Genomic DNA, 13,679 nt, shown 5'->3' with positions numbered 1-13,679 from the left:
ACCCTCCCGGATGCTCTTCCTCCACTTAGGACGGTCTTTGGTCAGGGACACCCAGGTGTCGGTGGGGATGTTGCACTTTTTCAAGAAGGCTTCGAGGGTGTCCTTGAAACGTTTCCTTTGCCCACTTTGGGTGATATTAGTAATGGTGACCATGAAACCACCGGATTGTCGTAAAAACCCATCTGGTTCACTAATGTCCTTTAGGGAAGGATAGCTGCCGTCCTTACCCGGTCTGGCCTATGTATGACTCCAGAACCACAGCAATGTGGTTGACTCTTAACTTCCCTCTGAAATGGCTGAGCAAGCCACTCAGCACCAAACCGCTACGACAAAGTCACGGTGGGAGTTCCTTCACCACACGGACTGCAGTAATTCAAGAAGGTGGCTCACCACCACCTTCTCGAGGGCAATTATGGATGGGCAATAAATGCCCATCTTGCCAGTAATGCCCACATCCTGTGAATGAATAAGTTAAAAAAAAGGCGGATTTGAAAACAAGGATGAGAATTTTAAAATCACGGCATTGCTTAACTGGGAGCCAAGATAGGTCAGCGAGCACCATAATCCCCCAAATTCTCTTTCCAAAGCAAACTTTCCTTCCTCTATTTTATCAATGTTGAAGTGGTTCTCTGAATCTTTTGCCGTGTCATCAGCTACCTCTGTCTTAAGCTCAGAAATACCCCCCCTAAACCTCTCCACCTCTCTACCTCTCTCTACCTCCTTTTAAGACGCTCCATAAAACCTACCCCTTTGACGAAGCTTTAAAGCACTTGTCTTTATATTTCCTCATGTGGTTTGGTGTCAGATTTTGTTTGATAATTGGTCCTGTGAAGCGCCTTGAAATATTTTTCTACGGTAAAGGCACGATAGAAATGCAAGTTAATGTGATACATTTCAAGCTTCATACACATTTTTCTACAAGCTCTTCCCCCTCCCGTATGTGATAAAATCAAGATTCACTATACAGTCTCCGACTCCGACTCATATTTTTCCCGGGACCTCAAATCTGTGGAATGGTGTCCACCTTGACTGAGTGTTGGCACTCTTCCCTCTGGAGCAGAAGGATGTGGTTTCAAGCCCCTCGCCAAACACCCGAACAAATAATCTGGACTGTCATCACCCCACTTCCTAAAGAAACCCACTCTTCACCCCCCTGCACTTGCAAACTGCTATCCCACCTCCAATCACCCTTTCCTCGTCAATCTTTGAACGTGCGTTTGCCACAAGGTTTTAATCACTCCAATCAGGTGTCCTCTCCTGATCAGTGACCTACACTGTTATCTCTGGATTCTCCCAAGGATCTATCCCTGGCTTCTTCCTCGTTCTTATCTACATACTGTCCCGTGACAACCTTTGCTGAATTCATGGGGTCAGCTTCTGAACATAAACTGACATCATCATCATCATCATAGGCAGTCCCTCGGAATCAAGGAAGTCGTGCTTCCACTCTAAAAATTAGTCCTTAGGTGGCTGAACAGTTCTATACAAGAACCACAGTCCCTGTCACAGGTGGGACAAATAGTCATTGAGGGAAAGGGTGGGTGGGACTGGTTTGCCATTCGCTCTTTCCGCTGCCTGCGCTTGATTTCTGCATGCTCTTGGCGACGAGACTTAAAGTGCTCAGCGCCCTCCCGGATGCACTTGCTCCACTTAGGGCGGTCTTTGGCCAGGGACTCCCAGGTGTCAGTGGGGATGTTGCACTTTATCAGGGAGGCTTTGAGGGTGTCCTTGTAATGTTTCCTCTGCCCACCTTTGGCTCGTTTGGCATGAAAGAATTCCGAGTAGAGCGCTTGCTTTGGGAGTCTCGTGTCTGGCATGCGAACAATGTAGCCTGCCCAGCGGAGCTGATCAAGTGTGGTCAGTGCTTCAATGCTGGAAATGTAAACTGACAATACCCAAGGAGTCAATGGTTATGGGGAGCCGGCAAGGAAGTGGAGTTGAGGCCAAGATCAGACCAGCCATGATCTTATTGAATGGTAGAGCAGGCTCGAGGGGCAAAATGGCCCACTCCTGCTCCTATTTCTTATGTTCTTATGTTTACCTGTCCACCACCTCTTTCAACTTATCCACTACATCTGCATTGTCAGACTGCTTGACCAATCCTGGATAAGCTCAATTTCCTCCAGTTATATAATGGGAAGCCCAAAGCCATTGTCTTTGGTGCCCACCACAAACTTTGCACTTTGCCCCTGATTCCATCCCTCTCCCAATCACCGTCTCAGGTTCAACTGGACTATTCAGAACCTTAGTGTCCTATTTCATCCTGAGACGAGCTTCCGACCCCAGATCCTATCAATCATCCATCACCCCTGTACTTGCTGACCTACATTGGTTCCCTGTCCCCGAATGCCTTAAATTTAAAATTCTCATCCTCATGTTTAAATCTCTTCATGGCCTCGCTTCTTCCAATCCCTATCACCTCTTCTGCTTTCCTCCAATTTTGCCCTCTTATGTATCCCCAACTCCGTACCACCATTGGTGGATGGTACCTTTAGCTGTCTAGGTGCTACGCTCTAAAATTCCCTCCCTAAACCTTTCTACTGCTTCACCCCCTCAAGTCCTTTAAGACCATTTTTAAAACCCACCTTATTAACCAAGCTTTTAGTCAACCCTCATAACTCTTTGACTCGTCTTTCATTTTTATCCAATTACACTTACATAAGAACATGAGAACATAAGAATTAGGAGCAGGAGTAGGCCATACAGCCCTCGAGCCTGCTCTGCCATTTAATACGATCATGGCTGATCTGTTCATGGACTCAGGTCCACTTCCCTGCCCGCTTCCCATAACCCCTTGTGCCCTTATCGGTTAAGAAACTGTCTATCTCTGTCTTAAATTTATTCAATGTCCCAGCTTCCACAGCTCTCTGAGGCAGCGAATTCCACAGATTTACAACCCTCTGAGAGAAGAAATTCCTCCTCATCTCAGTTTTAAATGGGCGGCCCCTTATTCTAAGATTATGCCCTCTAGTTCTAGTCTCCACTGTCAGTGGAAATATCCTCTCTGCATCCACCTTGTCAAGCCCCCTCATAATCTTATACATTTCGATAAGATTACCTCTCATTCTTCTGAATTCCAATGAGTAGAGACCCAACCTCCTCAACCTTTCCTCATAAGTCAACCCTCTCATGAAGTGCTTTGGGATGACTTCCTATGTTCAAGACATAAAGACATTGGGGGCAAAATTCTGTACCGCTCGTTTGGGGCCGCGCCCAGCTGCGAGGCGGGTATTCCTGTGCCAGGCGCGGAAGTCCCGCCCCGGCAGCTAAATTGGGCTTACTGTCCCCGAGAGGAAGTGGAGTGCAATGTCGCGCACTCTCGGAGGTGGGACTGGGGCGCTAACTGTAGGAATTTCACCAGTGTTATGGGAACACAGGCCCTCCCCTTCCATTAAGGCTGCGGACTCTGCATCAGGAAGAAGGGGCCACCACGACACCACTGGGGAGCGGGGTGCCATAGCAGCAGTCCGGCACCGAAGCGGAGTGCCGGCTGCAACATCGCGGCAGGGGACCCCGCGACTCCAAGAGGGCAAGGCCGCGACCGGTAAGTCGGCTATTTTAAAAAACATCGGCGCCACACCTCCTCTTTAATTTTCGCCCCGCGAGCGGACTGAAATCCGGTTCGCGACCCACGAGGCTGGCACGGACATCGCCCGCGGCCGCCTCACGGGGCGCTACTGAATTTTCGCTCTGCGGCAAAAATGAGTTGCTGCACACGGTGATGGCGTCGTCATCGCCAGTGCAACAGCCCGGGGCGCTACTGGCAGGAGCGAGGTGCTACCCGTTAGTGCCTCTGCTAAAGCCCGCGGAATTTCCAGAAGGTACTAACGGGAGGCGCAAATGATGCAAATTTCTCCCCATTATATAAATGCAAGTTTGTCATTGTGCAATACTAAGGGAGTGCTGCACTGGCGGAGGTGATGTTTTTCAGATGAGATTTAAACCGAGGCCCCCTCTGTCATCTCAGGTGGACATAAAAGATCTCATGACACTATTTGAAGGGGCATTCTCTTAGTGTCTCGGCCAATATTTATCCCACATCCAACATCACCAAAACAGATTATCTGGTCATTATCCCATTGCTGTCTGTGGTATCTTGTGTGCAAGTGGGCTGTCACGACTATCTTACAACAGTGGCTACACTTCAAAAAGTACTTCATTGGTTTTGAAGCACTTTTGGGATGTTCTATGTGCATGAAAGGTGCTATATAAATGCAAGCTTTTTTTCCGTCGCCTTGTCTTCTTCTTGCGATCTTCGGATTTGGAGGAGCATGACTAGGTGTAAAACGTTGAAGTGGGCATTAGAAATCATTCCTCGATTTGAAAAAGACGACTGAGGTGGACATAAGCTCCATTAAAAAAAAGATTCAGAGGTGTAGGATCATAGATTCTTACAGCACAAAAGGAGGCCATTCGGCCCATCATGCCTGTGCCAGCTCTTTGAAAAATCGTCCAAATTAGTCCCAAACCCCAGCTTTCTCCCCATAACCCTGCTAATTAGTCCCTTTCAACGGCATGTCCAATTGCCTTTGAAATTTCCTCTGGAACCTGCTTTCACAACCGTTTCAATTAGTGCATTCGAGATAAGAACATAAGAATTAAGAGCAGGAGTAGGCCATATGACCCTTTGAGCCTTCTCCACCATTCAATGAGATCATGAGAGACCTTCGACCTCAACACTAGTTTCCAGTCTGATTTGCATGTCCCTTGATTTCCCCTAGACTCCAAAAATCTATCTATCTCAGCCTTGAATATACTCAACGACTCAACATCCACAGCCCTCTGGAATAAAGAATTCCAAAGATTCACAACCCTCTGAGTGAAGGAATTCTCCTCATCTCGGTCTTAAATGGCCGACCACTTATCCTGAGACTGTGCCCCCTAGTTCTAGACGCTCCAGCCAGGGGAAACAACCTCTCAGTATCTACCCTGACAATCGCCTTCAGAGTCTTGTATGTATCAATGAGATCGCCTCTCATTCTTCTAAACTCCAGCAAGTATAGGACCAATCTACTCAATCTCTCCTCATAGGACAACCCTCTCATCCCAAGGATCAATCTAGTCAACCTTCATTACACCGCAACTAAGGAATAAAGGTCTTTTCTCAGATAAGGGGACCATAACTGTGACAGGTGTGGTCTCATCACAGCACTGTACAGTTGTAGTAAGACTTCCCTACTGTTGTTCTCCAACCCCTTGTAATAAAGGCCAGCATGCCATTTGCCTTCCTAATTTCTTGCTGAACCAGAATGCAACTTTCTGTGGTTCCATATGAGGACACTTAAATCTCTCTGAACACCAACACTTAATAATTTCTCACTCTTTAAAAAATATTGCGATCCCCACGGGCGCGTACGAGGTGCACACACCCCATGGGGTCCCCGCAAGTTCTGTACTTAGGTATGTGAAGCGCAATCGCGTAGACCCGGAACTTGCGATCTGTCAAGAAATCGTTTGACAGATCCACCGTATCGGAAACTAAAGGGCCTTTGGGGCAGGGAGTTGGGCTATTTGCCCAAATCCTGCCCCGCGAGTGTACTTCAGATTCTTACGACTGCAAAAAGCAGGCGTAAGGCCTGCTTTTCTCAGCATAAGTCTTTTAAATTACAGAAAAACACTTTTTAAAAAACATAATTTAAACATTTAAAATCCTGGTGAATAAGATAAGTTTATTTTTTGACCCTTTAAAATATATAAATTTATTTTTCAAGAAATAAAATTTTTGTTTTAAATAATTAATAAAATTCTGGTTTTATTCCTTTGAAATATGTGATTTTTTAAAAGTTATTTTCAGTGTTTGTGTTTTGGGGAGATATTCCCATTCATACTTATGGTGGTTCTGTGTACTGTATACGGAGCTCACATAAGTATGAATGGGGATCCCTCTACTCTGATAAGTTGGGCCGTCTCACATGATCCCACTGATCCCAAGGGTACGGAACCCTTGCACTCCTGAGATATGTGTGCGTCTATGAAGGCCTTCGCGGAGAGGCCTAGGACCACAAATCGCCGAACCTCCGGAACTACCAGGTACTTTTGTAGAAACGTTTGCGGTCAGAGGCATCCGTACATGGCCATTGTGTTTTTCTATTCTTCCTTCCAAAATGAATAACCTTGCTTTTCCCCACATTATACTCAACCTGCCACTTTATTGCCCACTCATTTAACCTATCTAAATCCCTTTGCAGCCTCTTTGTGTCTTCATCACAGGTTACTTTCCCACTGAGCTAATTAGCAATCTTGTTGTGCGAGGCCCCTTGGGGAAGAGTGACCATAACGTGGTAGAATTCTTTATTAAGATGGAGAGTGACACAGTTAATTCAGAAACTAGAGTCCTGAACTTAAGGAAAGGTAATATCGATGGTTTGAGGTGTGAATTGGAAGGAATAGACTGGGAAATGATACTTAAAGGGTTGACAGTGAATAGGCAATGGCAAACATTTAAAGATCACATGGATGAACGTCAGCAATTGTACATCCCTGTCTGGAGTAAAAATAAAACGGGGAAGGTGGCTCAACCGTGGCTAACGATAGTGTTAAGTCCAAGGAAATGGCCAGAAAAAGCAGCAAACGTGAGGACCTGGAGAAATTTAGAATTCAGCTGAGGCGGACAAAGGGTTTAATTAAGAGTGGGAAAATAGAATACAAGAAGAAGCTTGCCGGGAACATAAAAACTGACTGCAAAAGCTTCGATAGATATGTGAATAGAAAAAGATTAGTGAAGACAAACTAGGTCCCTTGCAGTCAGATTCAGGTGAATTTATAATGGGGAACAAAGAAATGGCAGACCAATTGAACAAATACTTTGGTTCTGTCTTCATGAAGGAAGACACAATTAACCTTCTGGAAGTATTAGGGGACCGAGGGTCTAGTGAGAAGGTGGAACTTATTAGGCGGGAAATTGTGTTAGGGAAATTGATAGGATTGAAGGCCGATAAATCCCTGGGGCCTGATAGTCTGCATCCCAGAGTACTTAAGGAAGTGGCCCTAGAAATAGTGGATGCATCTGTGATCATTTTCCAACAGTCTATCAACTCTGGATCAGTTCCTATGGACTGGAGGGTAGCTAATGTAATACCACTATTTAAAAAGTGAGGGAGAGAGAAAGCGGGTAATTATAGACCAGTTAGCCTGACATCGGTAGTGTGGAAAATGTTGGAATCAATTATTAAGGATGAAATAGCAGCGCATTTGGAAAGCAGTGACAGGATCGGTCCAAGTCAGCATGGATTTATGAAGGGGAAATCATGCTTGACAAATCTTCTGGAATTTTTTGAGGATGTAACTAGTAGAGTGGACAAGGGAGAACCAGTGGATGTGGTGTATTTGGATTTTCAAAAGGCTTTTGACAAGGTCCCACACAAGAGATTGGTGTGCAAAATTAAAGCAGATGGTATTGGATTAATATACTGATGTGGATAGAGAACTGGTTGGCAGACAGGAAGCAGAGAATCGGGATAAACGGGTCCTTTTCAGAATGGCAGGCAGTGACTAGTGGAGTACCGCAGGGCTCAGTGCTGGGACCCCAGCTCTTTACAATATACATCAATGATTTAGATGAAGGAATTGAGTGTAATATCTCCAAATTTTCAGATGACATTAAACTGGGTGGTGGTGTGAGCTGTGAGAGGGACGCTAGGAGGCTGCAGGGTGACTTGGACAGGTTAGGTGAGTGGGCAAATGTATGGAAGATGCAGTATAATATTGATAAATGTGAAGTTATCCACTTTGAGGGCAAAAACACGAAGACAGAATATTATCTGAATAGCGGCAGAATAGGAAAAGGGGAGGTGCAACGAGACCTGGGTGTCATGGTACATCAGTCATTGAAAGTTGCCGTACAGGTACAGCAGGCAGTGAAGAAGGCAAATGGTATGTTGGCCTTCATAGCTGGGGGATTTGAGTATAGGAGCAACGAGGTCTTACTGCGGTTGTACAGGGCCTTGGTGAGGCCTCACCTGGAATATTGTGTCCAGAATTGGTCTCCTAATCTGAGGAAGGATGTTCTTGCTACTGAGGGAGTGCAGCGAAGGTTCACCAGACTGATTCCCGGGTTGGCTGGAGTGACATATGAGGAGAGACTGGATCAACTGGGCCTTTATTCATTGGAGTTTAGAAGCATGAGAGGGGATCTCATAGAAACATAAAAGATTCTGACGGGACGGGACAGATTTGATGCGGATAGAATGTTCCCGATGTTGGGGAAGCTCAGAACCAGGGGACACAGTCTTTGGATAAGGGATAGGCCATTTAGGACTGAGATGAGTAGAAACTTCTTTACTCAGAGAGTTGTTAACCTATGGAATTCCCTGCCTCAGAGAGTTGTTGATGCCAGTTCATTGGATATATTCAAGAGGGAGTTAGATATGGCCCTTATGGCTAAGGGGATTAAGGAGTATGGAGAGAAAGCAGCAAAGGGGTACTGAGGGAATAATCAGCCATGATCTTATTGAATGATGGTGCAGGCTCGAAGGGCCGAATGGCCTACTCCTGCACCTATTTTCTATATTTCTATGTTTCTATGTATCATCAGAAAACGTGGATACATTTCACTCAGACTGTTCATCTAAATCATTAATATATATATTGTAATAGCTGAGGCCCCAGAACTGATCCTTGCGGCATCCCACTCGTTACAGCCTGCTGGTTGGAAAATGACCCGTTTATCCCTACTCTCTGTTTTTTGTCCGTTAACCAATCCTCTATCCATGTTAATATATTACCACAACCTCATGAGCCCTTATCTTACATGGCAACCTTTTATTTGGCACTTTATCAAATGCCTTTTGGAGATCATCTGTGTGAAAAAAGATTCTCCTCATTGTCCCTCTCACCATGGCCCGATTTACTTCACTTGACGCTGTACACCGTTGCTGCCACATGATGCGCAGGTTGGCATCACCCCACACCCTGCAATGCCCAAACCATTCCGTTTCACACTCATCACCATTGTGGGAGTTACCGTTATGTCTCACCATTCACTTCAACTCACTGAGTCATTTCCAAAGGTGCACACAAATCTGTCCAAGATGGCAAAGTGTTGAAAAGCAAGATTTCAATGTTTGACAACACAGTAACAGAAACTTTACATGTACATTGGCTAAAAGACCTAAAAGCCTATTCTTGTGTGTTGGTAGTTGGTATGATTGGACAAGGCTGAGGTTGAGCGTGAGGGGTGGCTCGTGAGATGGGGATGTGATGATGTAGATAGAGAGAGGGATGGGTGGAGGTGCAAGGCAAGTTGGTGTGAGTAAGCATGTGCAGGGGTAGTGTAGGAAAGGCATAGTGATGGGGATGTGATGAGTGGCGCAGCAGGTTGAGGTTGAGTGTGACTTTGCAGTAATGTTTCGTGATATACTGAGATCATTGAACGGTTTGTGACACTGCAGCCAGGTCCTCCTGATGACATCCATGTGGGAAATTGCCCCTCATATCTCCTCTAGACCTCCCTTCAATTACTTTAAATCTATGCTCCCTGGTTGTTGATCCATCTGCCAAGGGAAACAGGTCCTTCCTATCCACTCTATCCAGGCCCCTCATAATTTTATACACCTCAATCAGGTCTCCCCTCAGCCTCCTCTGTTCCAAAGAAAATAGACCTAGCATCTCCAATCTTTCCTCATAACCAAAATTCTCCAGACCAGGCAACATTCTTGTAAATCTCCTCTGCACCCTTTCCAGTGCAATCACATCTTTCCTGCAATGTGGTGACCAGAACTGCACACAGTACTCCAGCTTCGGGCTCACCAGTGTTTTATACAATTCAAGATTTTGTATTCTATGCCTTAACTAATAAAGGCAAGTATTCCACATGCCTTCTTAACCACCTTATCTACCTGGCCTACTAACTTCAGGGATCTGTGGACCTGCACTCCAAGATCCCTTTGTTCCTCTACACTTTTCAGTGTTGTACCATTTAATGTGTATTCCCTTGCCTTTTAGACCTTCCCAAATTAGAAAAGAAAAACAAAGGGCACAAAGGATTGGGTGAGACGATAGTATAGTAAGGTATTAAGTGGGGCCAGACTAAGAGAGAATACAGGATGGTCTAAGATAGGTTTACAGTGTATGTATGTGAACGCACAAAGCATAGTAAACAAGGTCGGTGAGCTGCAGACGCAAATAGCCACATGGGTATATGATGTCATGGCGATAACAGAGACCTGGTTCAAAAAAGGGCAAGATTGGTATTAAATATTCTTGGGTATAGGGTGTTCAGAAAGATAGGGAAAGAAAGATAGGAGGTTGGGTGGCAGTATTTATTAAGGAACATATTACAGTGCTGGAGAGAGGATGTCCTCTTGGGGTCAAGGACAGAATCTATATGGCTAGAGTTAACAAATAGGAACATAAGAAATAAGAGCAGGAATAGGCCACTTTCCACTATGCAATAAGATCTAGGCTGATCTTCTACCTCAACTCCACTTGCCTGCACTATCCCCATGTCCCTTGAGTCCCTTAATATCCAAAAATCTATTAATTTCTGTCTTATATACACTGTCTTATACTCAACAACTGAGCCTTCACAGCCCTCTGAGATAGAGAATTCCAAAGATTCACCACATTCTGAGTGAAATTTTTCACTTCATCAGTGCAGCGGGGATGTGCTGAGTTTCGGGCCCCGCGAGCGCCGTGCAAACGCCCTGTTAACGCAACCAACATTTTTTGTCTTCATGGAGGCGAACTCCAGGCCAGTGGCGGCACTTCCCACACTGGCGCTAAACTATCAGTTCATTCGAAATGGCCGCCCCAAACCCAGCACGGGGCAATTTCAACCCCACGGAGTACAAAAGCGTGGAAATGACGATGAACCTGTATAAAACACCGGCTCGGCCTCAACTGGAGTAGTGTGTTCAATTCTGGGGACCGCACTTTAGGAAGGGTGTGAAGGCCTTAGAGAGGGTCCATAAAAGATTAACGAGAAAGACTTACGAGAATGATTCCAGGGACGTGGGATTTCAGTTATGAGGATAGAGCCGAGAAGCTGGGCTAGTTCGCCTTGGATCAGAGAAGATTGAGAGGAGATTTGATAGAGGTGTTCAAAACCAGACAGGACTATGTAGAAAGGGCGGGGGAAGTGTGACTAGCTGAAGTGCTCTTGCAGAGGGCTGGCTTGGGCTCGATGGACTAAATGGCCGTCTTCTATCCTATAACCATTCTATGATGCTATGATTCTCCAAGGTCAATATTCTACAACCCTTTTGGGCATAAAGAGGGTGCAAAACATATGAATTCAGCATCATCAGCATCATCATATAATCATAGGCAGTCCCTCGGAATCAAGGAAGACTTGCTTTCACTCTTAACATGAGTCCTTAGGTAGCTGAACAGTCCGATAGAAGAGCCACAGTCCCTGTCACAGGCAGGATAGATAGTCGTTGAAGGTAAGGGGGGGTGGGACAGGTTTGCCACATGCTCTTTCCGCTGCCTGCGCTTGATTTCTGCACGCTCTTGGCAATGAAGACTCAAGGTGCTCAGCGCCCTCCCGGATGCACTTCCACCACTTAGAGCGGTCTTTGGCCAGGGACTCCCAGGTGTCGGTGGGGATGTTGCACTTTTCAGGGAGGCTTTAAGGGTGTCCTTGAAACGTTTCCTCTGCCCATCTGGGGCTCGTTTGCCATGAAGGAGTTCCGAGTAGAGCGTTTGCTTTGGGAGTCTCGTGTTTGGCATGTGGACAATGTGGCCATTCCCAGCAGAGCTGATCAAGTGTGGTCAGTGCTTCAATGCTGGGGATGTTGGCCTGGACGAGGACGCTAATGTTGGTGCGTCTGTCCTCCCAGGGGATTTGTAGGATCTTGCGGAGACATCGTTGGTGGTATTTCGCCAGCGATTTGAGGTGTCTACTGTACATGGTCCATGTCTCTGAGTCATACAGGAGGGCGGGTATTACTACAGCCCTGTAGACCATGAGCTTGGTGGTAGATTTGGGGGCCTGGTCTTCGAGCACTCTTTTCCTCAGGCGGGCAAAGGCTGCACTGGCACACTGGAGGCGTTGTTGAATTTCGTCATCAATGTCTGCTCTTGTTGATAAGAGGCTCTCGAGGTATGGGAATGGTCTACGTTGTCCAGGGCCGCGCCATGGATCTTGATAACTTGGGGGCAGTGTTGTGCGGCGAGGACAGGTTGGTGGAGGACCTTTGTCTTACTGATGATTAGCCTAAGGCCCATGCTTTCGTACACCTCAGTAAATACGTCGACTATGTAGTGGAAAGGTCTATGTTCAATCCCTTCAATATGTTAATTAGCGGCCCAACGCCTGTTCAATGAACTCTCTACAAAGTTCGACACCATTGAGCTGGGACAGGTGTCAGGCCTACACCACTCAGGCTTCTTCAAAGACCTCCGTGGACTCCAACTGAAAATGAGTCTATTTTTAATTTAAAAAAAAACCTTTCTGTGAAGCCAGCAGAGGCAGAATGCTCCTGACCCCCCACCCGACTCCACAGTCCTAGCGATCGTACTTTCTGTCTTCACCCCCACTGCTGTTGCCCCATCCAATGCCCCCCGCCTACCACCCCCTCCTGGATCTTACCCGAGGGCTACTGCCAGTGTGATGGCAAGACAGGCAGCTTGGCCTGAATATTTAGATGAAGCCTGAGGCTGAATTTAGGCAAGGCTTTGGTGCACAGGAGAATGCTGCTTGGGCAGGCTGGGTCTGGACCCGTTTTTTTTTAACCACTTCATGCTTCACATTCTCCATTCTTATCTTGAGCGTTTCCGTTGTGGCTCAGTGGGTAGCACTCTTGCCTCTAAGTCAGAAGGTTCAAATCCCACTCCAGTGACTTGAACATAAAGAAATCTAGGCTGACACTCCAGTGCAGTGCTGAGGGAATGCTGCACTGTCAGAGGTGCCATCTTTTGGATGAGATGTTAAAGTGAGGCCCTGTCTGCCCTCTCAGGTGGACGTAAAAGTTCCCATGGCACTATTTCGAAGAAGAGCAGGGGAGTTGTCCTGGCCAATATTCATCCCTCAATCAACATAACCAAAAAGCAGATTATCTGGTCATTATCAAATTGCTGTTTGTGGGAGCTTGCTTGTGTGCAAGTTGGCTGCCGCATTTCCCACATTACAACAGTCACTACATTCCAAAAGCACTGTGAAATGCTTTGAGACGTCCGGTGGTTGTGAAAGGCGCTATATAAATGCAAGTCTTTCTTTCTTTCGAAAGGGGTCTACCGCAGGCCTTTTTACTTTGTTACTCTGCCATCGCTTAATCTGGACTCTTCTGGTGTTTGAATCGCAGGCATTTAATTTCCTTTTATTTCTAAAATTCTCTCTGCTCTCTCCAATTTTCTCCCTTAATCTGTGGTATTTTGCCTGAGGGAGCATTCGTGCATGAGCCTAGATGTTGAGTTGAGTGTGTTGGCAGGATATTTGACGTTATGGTGTGTACGAGCCAATTCACATCCTGCCCTCATTTGTACTTTCCGCCAGAGATCACTGATAGGGCAAGAGCCCGGAGGATTTCCTCTCCCTGTCTAGCCCAGAACTCTGAAGCTTCTAACCTTGCCCTGGCTGAGGTTAGCGATCTCAGCATCATCACAGGATCAAGCCTGGGGCCCAACTTTTGTATTATCTGTCAGCCAAAATGAGCTGATCTCACAAAATGTGGTGCATTGCAAAGGAGGACTTTGCAATGTCGGGAATTCTGGGAAATTTCTCGAGTGCTTCCGATTGG

The sequence above is a fragment of the Pristiophorus japonicus genome, chromosome 2 (genome assembly GCF_044704955.1).
Source record: "Pristiophorus japonicus isolate sPriJap1 chromosome 2, sPriJap1.hap1, whole genome shotgun sequence".
In the NCBI taxonomy this organism is placed as follows: Eukaryota; Metazoa; Chordata; class Chondrichthyes; family Pristiophoridae; genus Pristiophorus; species Pristiophorus japonicus.
Note: the sequence above shows the minus strand (reverse complement) of the source record.